The sequence below is a fragment of the Stenella coeruleoalba genome (genome assembly GCF_951394435.1).
Source record: "Stenella coeruleoalba genome assembly, chromosome: 19".
Taxonomy (NCBI): domain Eukaryota; kingdom Metazoa; phylum Chordata; class Mammalia; order Artiodactyla; family Delphinidae; genus Stenella; species Stenella coeruleoalba.
Window position 1 is genome coordinate 40,939,115 of NC_137165.1, and position 12,186 is coordinate 40,951,300.

General features: G+C 48.6%; 1 pseudogene across 1 annotated transcript; it reads right to left on the reverse strand.

The window, feature by feature from the left end:
- Positions 1–8,741: 8,741 nt before the first annotated feature.
- On the reverse strand, positions 8,742–9,916 carry LOC307177597 (methylsterol monooxygenase 1-like; annotated as a pseudogene). The gene is made up of 2 exons: positions 9,300–9,916; positions 8,742–9,082 (listed from the first exon to the last, which is right to left on the reverse strand). The product of its transcript is annotated as a methylsterol monooxygenase 1-like (transcript).
- Between the last annotated feature and the right edge of the window lie 2,270 nt (positions 9,917–12,186).

Consider the following 12,186-nt stretch of genomic DNA (forward strand, 5'->3'; position numbering starts at 1 on the left):
TCTTCCCCTCCCTGGACCACGGTTCTCTCATCTGTACACTGAGGGCTATAGATTAAGTTCTCCCAAAGTGCAGAACTCGGGTATGTGGTCCCGAGACCATCTTCCGCTCATGCCCAGCCTCTCCGCCATTTCTCTCCACCTTCACTCCGAGCCCCAGGAGACGCGGAGAAGCTGAGCCTCTCTCTCTTCTCCTTAAAGAATAAAGGCACCTACCTGGTGTCCCGGGCAGGCAAGACACTCCTGTGTTCACTCCTGGCTTCTGGGACGGAGAGAGGCTGTCAGAGCCCAGGTGAGGAGTAGGGGGAGGTGCAGTTCACCTCCAGCTCCGCCTTAAGAGCAGCCGGCCAGCCCCGCCCTTTCTCCTCCCTCCCAGGCCCTACTGTGGCCCGACAGCGGCAGGCCCCACCCGCAGGTCTGGACCGCTCAGGTGGGGCTGGCATGGGCAGGGGAAGGGAAGCACTGGTGGGCGGCCTGGCCCTGGTGGGCACTGGGGCAAGGTGTGTGTGTGTGGGGGGGGGTCCCAAGCTTCCTGCTGCCCATCCCCTCCCTGGGAACCACGTGCTCAGGGGAACCCCTGCTTGGACAGGGCTTGTTACCACCGAGGTGTACTGTAGGCATTTCCTTCACCCAGTGCCAGCCAGGGGAGGAACCGGGGGTTGGCAGGACTAGCAGAGAGTGAAGCCTTGGCCTTGGGGGAGCAGGGTGCCAGGGGACAGGAGACCCTTCCCAAAGGCCCCTCCTGTGCTCTCTGGGCTGGGTCACTGGCAGGCACTGCGTAGGGGCCCGTTGGAACTCAGGCGGGGCACAGGTATTGTCTTTTCTTCTTAGCCTGGGAATAGGCTTCTAACTCAAGGGGAGGAGGCCCTGAGTGTCTAGAGGGCTTTGAGAAGGGGCTCAAAGCCTTGCTGGACTTCATTCATTCACTCATGGGCTATCCCTCTGCACGGTATTGTGGAAGTTCCATGTGGGAGTGATGGCAGGAAGTCCAGAAGTCCAGGCATTCCCTCTCCCTGGCTCCAATCCCTCTGTGTTCTGTGCCAGGGGTCCCAGAGTACTGTGAGGGGGCATCCAGCCACTGTGGGGGAGGGCCGCTGCTGGTAGAGCTGAGCCCCATCTGGGCAGGTTGGTCTGAAGCTAGGAAGCCAGCAAAGTCTCCAGCCCAGGGACTCATGGTGACCTCGGAAGTGGCTAATCTCAGGGGTGGGTGGGCTGCCCAGTGCCCCCATGATGCTCAGGGGAAGGGCTTCTGACCTGAAAGTGTTTGATGTTCTGTGGCTTCATGGAGGCATGATGAGCTTGCGTCGTGGGAGGCGAGGGAGCACAACTGTGCCAAGTTGTGAAAGGTGATCCCTCTTGATGGTAGCGTTGAAAGGGGTCTCTGGGTGTTCACGCAGCCCAGCTGGCCCATAGCCTCGTGAGCAGTTGTGTCTTTTTTTTTTTTTTTTTGCGGTACGCGGGCCTCTCACTGTCGTGGCCTCTCCCGCCGCAGAGCACAGGCTCCGGACGCACAGGCCCAGTGGCCATGGCTCACGGACCCAGCCGCTCCGCGGCATGTGGGATCTTCCCGGACCGGGGCACGAACCCGTGTCCCCTGCATCGGCAGGCGGACTCTCAACCACTGCGCCACCAGGGAAGCCCAGCCGTTGTGTCTTTGAATGAAGAAAATGGTGCCCCTCCCTTGGGGTGGATGCAGCTGCAAAACAGGGTGCACTGCCCACAGCAGCCTTATTCACGGGCAGCCAGCTGCTGAGATTTTCAGGTGGAAGCGGCAGGTTACAGGGGGTCAAAGTGTTGGGCCAGGATTGGAGCGGTGTTGGCCCTGGCTGCCTTCCTGGGGGCTGACACCGAGGCCAGTTTTTGCAGTTCTTCAGGTCTGGGAGCCCCAGGCTTATCACCCTGTGCCTGAGGGTTACAGTCTTTCTTGGCAGGTTTGACTCTTTTGGTTCACATTTGGTTGCTTCCTTCACCTTAAGCCAGTCCCAGGAACACTGATTCCAGCCTCAGTCACCTCACAGACCCCGCCCACTCACCCCCCCTGCCTCTGCCTCACCCCCTACCTCCCTCTGCTCCCCCTACCTTCCCCTCACCTCCTCTCGACATGATCAGCCTCCCAAGGGGTGGGACAGAGTTTCTTTCTGCATCTATGGATATGAGTGTGTGATTTTTTTCCCCTCTTTTGCTTGTTCATGTGATGGAGTACATTAGTTGATTTTTGAATATTGAACCAAGCTTGCATACCTGGGATACATCCCACTTGGTTGTGTTGTATAATTTTTTATACATTGTTGGCCTCAATTTGCTAATATTTTGTTGAGGATGTTTGCATCGATGCTTATGAGAGATACTGATCTGTGGTTTTCTTGTAATGTCTTTGTCTGGTTGTGGTATTCGAGTGATGTTGGCCTCATAGAATGAGTTAGAGTATTCTCTCTGTTTCTAGCTTCTGAAGGAGATTGTAGAGAATTGGGATAATTTCTTCCTTAAATGTTTGGTAGGATTCACCAGTAAACTCATTGGGGCCTTATGCTTTCAGCTTTGGAAGATTATTAATTACAGATTCAACTTCTTTAATAGACGCAGGCCTATTCACAGCATTTCTTTCCAACTTCAACATATAGCATTTTCCTGGCTGCTGGGGGCAACTTGGTCTACATCTACCCTTCCAAGCGAAGGGATTCCAAGCCTATATATTGAGGGATCCTGAACTCCTCTCACTAAGGAAGAGGGAAAATCAAACAAACAAAAAATGTAGTTTCTGACAGGGCTTTTTTTTCTTGTAGAGAATCTGTTTCACATTCATTCAAAATACATTCATTGGGGGCTTCCCTGGTGGCGCAGTGGTTGAGAGTCCGCCTGCCGATGCAGGGGACACGGGTTCGTGCCCTGGTCCGGGAAGACCCCACGTGCCGTGGAGCGGCTGGGCCCGTGAGCCATGGCCGCTGAGCCTGCGCATCCGGAGCCTGTGCTCCGCAACGGGAGAGGCCACAACAGTGAGAGGCCCGCGTACCGCAAAAAAACAAAACAAAACAAATCATTCATTGAATGTTCTTGTGTTTAGGCACTGGGATACCAAGATGAATGGGACAAGGTTCCTGCTCCCAAGGAGCAAGCTGTCTATGGGAGAGGATGACTCATAGGCAAAAAAGTCCCCAAATCCCAGGCTGGTGCTCCCCAAATCCTACAAAGGAGGGGAAATGCTTGGTCCTCTCTGGTAGCCATTAGTCACATGTGGCTATTCAGCCCTTTTGATGTGGCTGGTCCAAGCTGAAACGTGTCATAGGCGAGAAACACGATTCAGATTTCAAAGACTTAGTATGAAAAAAAGAATGTAAATATCTCGTTGATGCTTTTTATATTGATAACATGTTGATAATATTTTATAGATATTGGGTTAAATAAAAGATACTATTAAAATTAATTTCACCTGCTTCTTTTCACTATTTGACATGTGTTTTATTGGTTTCCTGAGGCTGCTCTAACGAATTGCCACAAACCTGGTGGTTTAAAACATCAAAAATATATTCATTTGCAGGCTGGAGCCTAGAAACCTGAAATTGGGTTGTTGGAGAGAATCTGTCCCTTGCCTCTCCCACCTTCTGGTGGCTGCCCTGGAATTCCTGGGCTTGTGGCCACGTTGCTCCAATCTCTGCCTTGTCTTTACTTTGCTTTCTCCCCTGTCTGTGTTATCGTTTACCTCCATCTTATGAAGACCATATGATGACATTTAGGGCTCCCCTAGATAATCCAGGGTAACCTTACCATGAAATCCTTAACTTAATTACATCTGCAAAGGTCCTTTTTCCAAATAAGGTAACATTAGAAAGTTTCAGGAGTTAAGACTTGATACTTTGTGGGTGGCCATTATTCAACATGTGACTACTAGAAAGTTTAAAATTACATGTTGATTATATTTCTGTTGGACAGCTTTGGGCTATAGTAACCCCTGTCTCCTGGCACCAGAGAAAGCTTCTCAGACTCAGAGCACATTCAAAGTGAAGGGGTATGGTGACCCGCCTGGGCAAAGTCAGAGAGGTGAGAAGGAGCCTGGGGTGCTCCCAGGACCATTGGAGTGTTCCCTGTAGCTGGAACTCAGGGTGAGGGTGGGAAGAATGCTGGGAGAAGAATCTGGAGAGACAGTGTGTATATAGCATCGACCTCCACCCACTCTTCTCCTAGTGAGCCTTCCTTAGCTGGAGAAGCTGGACCCTGACCACTGCGTTCCTCAGATTCTGTTGCTGCTACAGTTCTGATTAGGCAACAGGTTCTGTCAGTTGAACGGACTTGGGAACACGGCTTGTTGCTCAGCCTGGTTGTGGAGACACTGATTTTGGGGGGCGGCTGCCTTCTAGCATCCAGTATCCAGTTTTGTGGGTACGGAGAAGCTGTTGCTGAAATGGTCTCCTGACCCCTGGGTCAGTTAAGTGATGCTTCTTGAAACCAACAGACCCTGGGCGGCTCCTGAACTTTTACCTTCCTGACGGTGTCAGGGAAGGTGTCTCGCAAGGTGCGTCCCATGTTTTTCTGGCAGCCATTCCTGCCCGTGCAGCCTGTTCCTTTAGCCTTTCTGGTGATTTTGTCAGCATAGAATTACCTGCATGAAATTCCTTTCTGCTTAAATTAGCTCGTGTGGTTTCCGTTTCTCGCTGGTGAGTGATGCAGGTGGGCTGACCTAGGGGGTCAAGGGCATGGAGGTCAGCCTAAGCAGCCTGGCTTTTCTGCTGTGGGCGATGGAGATCCAGGGATGCTTTTAAGCAGAGCAGGAGCAGGGAGGAAGCGATGTGAACATCTTTGTGCCAGAGAAAAGATCATCTTGCTTCAGGGAGTTGCTGAACCCCTTGAGAGGGTAGCAGAGGTGTAGACCTTACTTTTCTCTGGGACTCTCTTCTCTGGGGTTAAGACAGACGTCAAAGATTGGAGAGGGACACTCTTCGCTACAATGGGGCAGAAGATTGAACTGGTGAACCTCCTGAACATTCTAGGCTTTATTTGCAGCATGCAAGGCTGAAATGAATAGCAGGAAGGGCTTCCCAACAGAGACAAGAGTGAGAACTTTGGTGACTAAACACCAGGCTCTGCATCAAGGCCCAGAGAGAGCAGAGCAGGTAGAAGGCCATACCCAGCACTCTGGATGGCTGCATTCACACTTAGTTTCCCTTGCCGATTTGCTGTGATGCTCCAGGAAAGACAGTTACCCTCTCAGAGCCCCTGAGCAGAAGGAAAGTCTTGTTTTCCTTCTGCTGCAGTGGGAGGGGTGAGAAGGGAAAGACTGTGGTCCTTCTTATCCCTGGGGAGGGGATTTTGGTCTTTATGATGGGGCTGCCCTTGCGAGGTGAAGCCTTCCTCATGTCTTACTTTTTTGTACTTGTGACTCCTTAGCTATAAAATGTGCATGCCTGAACCTCCACCTGTATGCCAGGTGAGGCCCAGTCTAGGGTCATCTCTGTTATGAATGTCCCCACTCAGAGCAGAGTGTTCTCCACGTGGCCTCCAATGCCAGAGCTGGAGGGGCCCCTTGGGCATTGCCATCACCCCGAACTCAAACTTTATTGTTCATACATCATCAGTAAACAATGTTGAACAGGCATCCCTGATACCTATTTGTTTATAAATTATATACATAGAACCTAATAAATCATAAACATGAACTATATACGTAAATATACAATAGCATGTACATTACAAAAGTATATGTATTATAAAATATTAGGTACACTCTAATATATGAATAAACTAGACATTATGTATATTATTATTTTGCGCACATTATAAAACTATATAACTAGAAATGAAAGAGGTAATAAAAACTGTTTGAAAGAAATTTTTATGGCATTTCATTTTATAATGGCCTAAAATCCCTTTTTGCTCTCATAACGAGAGCGACACCATTGAATATCCTTCGTTACTTTTGAAGATCCTGGTTTCACACAGTGACTTGAATGTCTGGTACTAAGTGCGGTTTATTTCAATATTCAGTTTTAAAGGCTGTCACAGCTGAAAAGGAGGCCTCGTGAAAATATCTAGATCCAGACGGATGAGGTGCATTGTGGGCTCTGCTCATTAAACCATGACATTCATTTTTCAGTTTTCAATGCCATCCACCAATTATGCAAAGGTTCTGTTCAAAATTGACTTTCAAATTTCCATCTTCTCTCATGTCAATCAGTTCTTCCTGCAAAGAAATTGGAATATGTTGCATTTTAATACTTTCACCAAATGGATTTTACACTCACTCAAACTCTTCATTTGGAAGGTTTTTAAGCAAGTTAAAAATTCCTTTTTGTTTTCTTTGAAGGGTGGATATGAAAGATCTTGGGAACACACAAGGTTTTCAGCAATAAAGTCATATAAACAATAGGAACACTTTTCAATGTTGTCTCTAAATTCTCTCTCATACTATAGTCCTTCCAAAAAAAATTACTTCCTTAACGACTGTTTAAACTTCACCCTTATCCTCATGAAAAGATTTTACTTTTGGAAATCTCCGCTGGAGACTCAACACGCAACCCTTGCTTCTCCTTCCTGAAATGTCAGATGAAATCGTGGCCTAGGATCAGGGGAAGTGTGTCTATTTTCTTGCCGTTTCTTGGCAGAAATCTTTTTAGGTCACTTGTCCTTTTCTAAGGCAGGTTAATTTAGTTTGAATCAGACATTGCAATCTGTGAATTCCGCTGAACTGGGCATATGTAAATGGCAACATGTTCCCATAGGTTGGAAGTTGAGCGATAGAGTGAGGGTGCCTTCCTCAAGTTCTCTGCTGGATGGAGTGGCTGTACCTCCTTCCAGACATTGACTAATGTGGAGGACACGACTGACCAAAACAGACTGAGTTGGGGTGCCTGGGTCAATTTTCTGCTCTTTTTTTTTGCGATATGTGGGCCTCTCACTGTTGTGGCCTCTCCCGTTGCGGAGCACAGGCTCCGGACGCGCAGGCTCAGCGGCCATGGCTCACGGGCCCCACTGCTCCGTGGCACGTGGGATCTTCCCGGACCGGGGCACGAACCCGTGTCCCCTGCATCAGCAGGCAGACTCCCAACCACTGCGCCACCAGGGAAGCCCTGGGTCAATTTTTATGTTAAATATTAGTAGAGCTAAATTCCTTTCTTACTTTTAGATAGAAAAACACGTGGACACATATATGTTGAATTCTAAAATTTTCTTCCCCCTGGAAGAAAATGGATCATTCTGTGTAGGGTATGTGGTCAGACCTCCCTGGACTGACGGGTCAGCTGAGGTTCAGGCCGGGAGGGGTGGGATGTTGCTTAAGGACCCATTGCAAGTGGTGAGAGAATCAGACTGAGACTCAGGTCCTTGGCTTCCGGGGCTCTCCCCCAACCCGCACAGAGACATGTGGAGGCAATGCGGGGTGGTTACTGCAGCCCCATTCCCACCGCACCGGGTCCTGTGGCCTCAGGGATACCTGTTCTCCTGGGACCCAGGGCTGGGACCTTGGCATCTCCTCTCCTCTGCTCTCCGGGGAGTACACTGGGTGGGCCCCAGTGCAGGTGTGCACATGCTTCCTATTAGAACACCCTTTTCCTTTCCCACCCCTTCTTCCCTCGTGACAGACAGAGTCTGCATCCCTCTGACCAGGGCTAAGTCATGTGACTCCTCGGGACCAAATAATTTGTCCTTGGCTTTGGGACATAATTTGGTGATTTTTATACCTCAGGGTTAAATCTGAAAAGAAAATCGGCCACCTGTATCCAGTCACAGACAGGCTGGGGGCTCAGCACTGCAACCCTCGAGCCTGCCCAGCTGCGGGGAGGGGAGGAGCGTGGCTACTCCTAGGGACATCAGCGCCTGTGCCTTACCCCTGGCCAGAGCAGCCAAAGCTGCTGGATCATCTGTCCAGGGCCTGGCCTGGAGAAGGGGGCCCTGGCCAGCTCGGGGGACGGGGGTGCTGCTGGTAACCCTGCATAGCCCGAGGCCCAAGGTGAGCTCATCGGATGAGCAAGGCCTCCTGCTAAGCCTAGTGGGTGACTAAGAGGACACTCTGTGCTCTCACAAATCCCCGGCCCCTGCCGGTACGCCCGCCCTGTCTTCACTTCTTTTTTTTTTTCTTTTTCAAACAAAATCACGTTTATTTCAATAGCTCCAAGTGCAAATACAGCAAGTCAGTACACAGAGTTTCAAGATACAGCTTTAAGTATAATGAAAACTTGATAGGCAAAAAAGAAAGGGTAAATAGTAGAAATAAAGCTCAGTGTTTAAAAAATTCAAGTAACCTGAAACCCTTTAGACTAAAATAATCTTTCATCAATTCAGAAATGCCTTAATTTATAGATAAGAGTAGTACATTGCAATCAAAATGGACTTCTCAAAGAAAGAGAATCACCGCAAACTGGTCCGCTCCAGATAAGAGTAGAAATTCCCGGTGCTGGCTGTTTCAGAGTCAGCATTCACTCACACTATACAGATTGGTGTGGTCCAACCCGTGGCATTTGATCTTTAAGCAAATTCCAAAAAAGTGTTTAAAGTTCAATGCCACTAAGAGTTCTTGAAATGGCCACTATATATTTAAAAGGTTTGAAGACCAATTTCAGCTTCAGGCTTATGGTACAACTTGGGGAAAAGACATACATTAATATTTCTTCCATCACTAAAATCCTTTTTGTAAGGTTAGCAACATGGCCTTTAAAGCTTCCTCAGGGAAACTGTACTTAAACATATAAAAGTTCCCACTAGGGAGATAATTAAAAGTTGTTAATGTTCTTTTTATCACTTAGCAACCAAGACACATGTTTATTTCCACTCCGCAGAAGCAATGTTAGCTACTAGCTTCAATTCAGGAAAAGTGTAACTTGAGGAAGGTTTATGTGAGGTGTTTATTCAGTCTTTTTCTCAACCTTCTTCATCTTCCCATTGTAGGCAATAAATTGAGAGTCTGTTCCAAAAAGTCTATCCCACCATGTAAATGTCGAAGCATAGTTTCCAATGAAGTTCACGTGGTGGAAATTGTGATGCTGAGATAGAAAAGAATGAGATTTAAAGGGTTGAGAGGAATGTCATAAGCACTGTGGACATCAACAATTTCTGTAAAATAAACGGTCACCCAGGCCCAAAGAAGAATAACAGGATCACATAAAAGCATGATTCCAGGGTTTCCCTGGTGGCGCAGTGGTTGAGAGTCCGCCTGCCGGTGCAGGGGACACGGGTTCGTGCCCCGGTCCGGGAAGATCCCACATGCCGCGGAGCGGCTGGGCCCGTGAGCCATGGCCACTGAGCCTGCGCGTCTGGAGCCTGTGCTCCGCAGCAGGAGAGGCCACAACAGTGAGAGGCCCACGTACTGCAAAAAAAAAAAAAAGCATGATTCCATTGAAATATCCAGTTCCAAGAATTAGGGTTTCCAGAGGATGTGCATATTCACCTTCCATTCCAAATGGCGCCTGAAGCTCACGACAAATTTTATGAATATACTTATGTATTCTTTTGTGGTGTAAGAGCCTATGCAGGAAGTAGTGCCATGTATCCTCAATCACTGCACAGCCAAAGCATCTTGCCAAAAGCATGTACCATCTTGGCATTGTTTCCCAATCATAAGGAATATTGAAATACTCTGTAAAAGAATAGGTTCCACAAATCAAAGAAGCTGGACACAAAAATGATTAAAGAGAAATACTTTAAAATATTTCCATTGATTTCCCCACGTTTCTGCTTTATCCTTTTGAATTTTGTACTTTTTCATGTAAGGTATAGATTGAAACAAAAATCCAGGTAAACAGAACAAGAAATAAAGGACCTCATGAACTATGAGGGATCCCCATGTTGCAATCTGGAACTTTGTATAATTATTCAGCATATAGTTCCAAGCATTTTAAAATGGTTCCTGCAGAGGATTCTCAGGTGAAAGTGAATCTCCCTATCCCACAGCCAGGGATGCTGAACTAAAGATGCTGATACTTTCATTTGTTGTCATTTTTCAAATCTCAGCAGACAGCCTTATAATTCTGCACACCACTGGGTCTGCAGCCGCCGCCTCCGGAGCTTCGCTAGGCACCCCTGTCTTCATTTCTTGAGCTTAGTTCTGTTGTCACTGACGGTACCAGGCAGCCCTTTGCATACAGCACCCCTGGAACCACATGTGGCCAAAGCGTGTGGCATTCATGGCAACACCCATGTGTCTGTTCTTCAAATTCAATCCCTTTCCCTCCTGGGCACATAGTAAGACTACATTTCCCAGTCTCCCCTGCAGTCAGACAGAATCATGGGCTGAGTTCTGGCCAGTGGAATGTGGCTGAAGAAATGTAAACCATGCCATGTCCTGGTCTGACCTCTGAAAACGTCACCGTGGCTCACTCTCTTCCCCTGTCCGGTGGCCGGATGTGGAGGACCCAGGGGCCCTTACTACAGTGGGCTGTAAGGGGCTTGAGTTCCTGAAGAGCTATGAGTAACAGAGCCCATTGCACCTGTCTGAGAAAGACATCTTTATAAGTGAAGGCATGGAAACACTGGAGTGGGTACAGCAGGTGACAGCCCGAGTAACAGTGTCTGACCCCAGATGAGAAGTCAGGGGGGTTGAATTCTTTAAGATTTTTTTTTTTTGGCCATGCCCTGTGGCTTGTGGGATCTTAGTTCCCCCACCAGGGTTTAAACCCGGGCCCTCGGCAGTGAAAGCACTGAGTCCTAACCACTGGACCGCCAGGGAACTCCCAAATTCTTTAAGATTTTTTAGTGTGGGAGTTACAGGTTTAGTCTCTGGAGCTGGACACCCAATTTCTCCTATAGATGGACCACGTGACTCTGGGAAAATTGATGAATGTTTCTGAGCCTCAGTTTCCTCACTTGTAAATATATGCGCATCACAGGGTGTTTGGAAGTTATGTACAGCGATGGGCACACTAGGTTCGTTGGCCCTGCTGGACTATGAGGGGTCCTCCAAGGCAGGGATGGCTTTTGATTCATCTCTCTGGGTCCCTGCTGGGCCTGGCACAGTGTCCAATGTCCAGTGGCCCCTGCCCAGGAGGGTCCTTGTCTGGAGAGGACTCAGAGCTCTCAGCTGTACTCTAAAGCAGGCTGGGATGTGCCATAGAGGAGAGGTACCAGCAAAGTGCTGTCCAGGGGAGATTAATTCGGCCTGGGTTTCAGGCTGAGGACTTCATGGAGGAGGTGGCATTTCATCAAGTCCTTGAAGGAGAAAGGGTGGCATCTGTATCACAGATGTTGACAACGCTTGCTCTAGGTTAAGCAAAGTTCCCATGAGTTAAATCCTGAGGTAGAAAGAGCTGGACATGCTGGGCTGGAACAGGCTCCCACTAACAGTTTCAAGGCCTGGGGGGAAGATTTCAAAAGGAGGCAGTGGTAGGCAGAATTCTGAAGATGTCCCCATCCTAAGACCCCATTCCCTGGTTACTCAATCAAAAACAAATCTAGGGGGACTTCCCTGGTGGCGCAGTGGTTAAGAATCCGCCTGTCAATGCAGGGGACACGGGTTCTAGCCCTGGTCCGGGAAGATCCCACATGCCCTGGAGCAACTAAGCCTGTGTGCCACAACTACTGAGCCTGTGCTCTAGAGCCCGCGAGCTCCAACTGCTGAGCCTGCGTGCCACAACCATTGCAGCCCGTGTGCCTAGAGCCCGTGTGCCTAGAGCCCATGCTCCGCAACAAAGAGAAGCCACCGCAATGAGAAGCCCGCACACGGCAACAAAGAGTAGCCCCTGCTTGTCGCAGCTAGAGGAAGCCCGCGCACAGCAACAAAGACCCAAAGCAGCCAATAAATAAATAAATAAGTAAATTTAAAAAACAGAAAAAAAATCTAGGTACTCTATGAAGGAATTTTGCAGATATCGTTAAAGTCCCAAGTCAGTTGGCTTTAAAATATGGAGATTAATTAGATGGGTCTGACCTAATCAGATGAGCCCTTTAGAAGAAGAGCATTTTCTCCTCTCTGGTAGCAGAATAGGACGTTAGAGAGATTGAAAGCACGAGAAGGATTTCAGTCAAGAGCAACTCTCAGCTGACAGCCAGCAGGGAAATGGGAACCTCAGTCCTACAACCACACGGAACTGGATTCTGCCAACCATCTGAACGAGTCTGGGAGCGGATTCTTCCCCAGAACCACCCGATAAGAGCCCACCTTGCTTTTGGCCTTGTGGGAGCAGAGAACCCAGTTGAACTCACCCAGACTTCTCACCGCAGAGCTGTGAGTTAATAAATGGGTGTTTTTGCCACTCAGTCTGTGGTCATTTG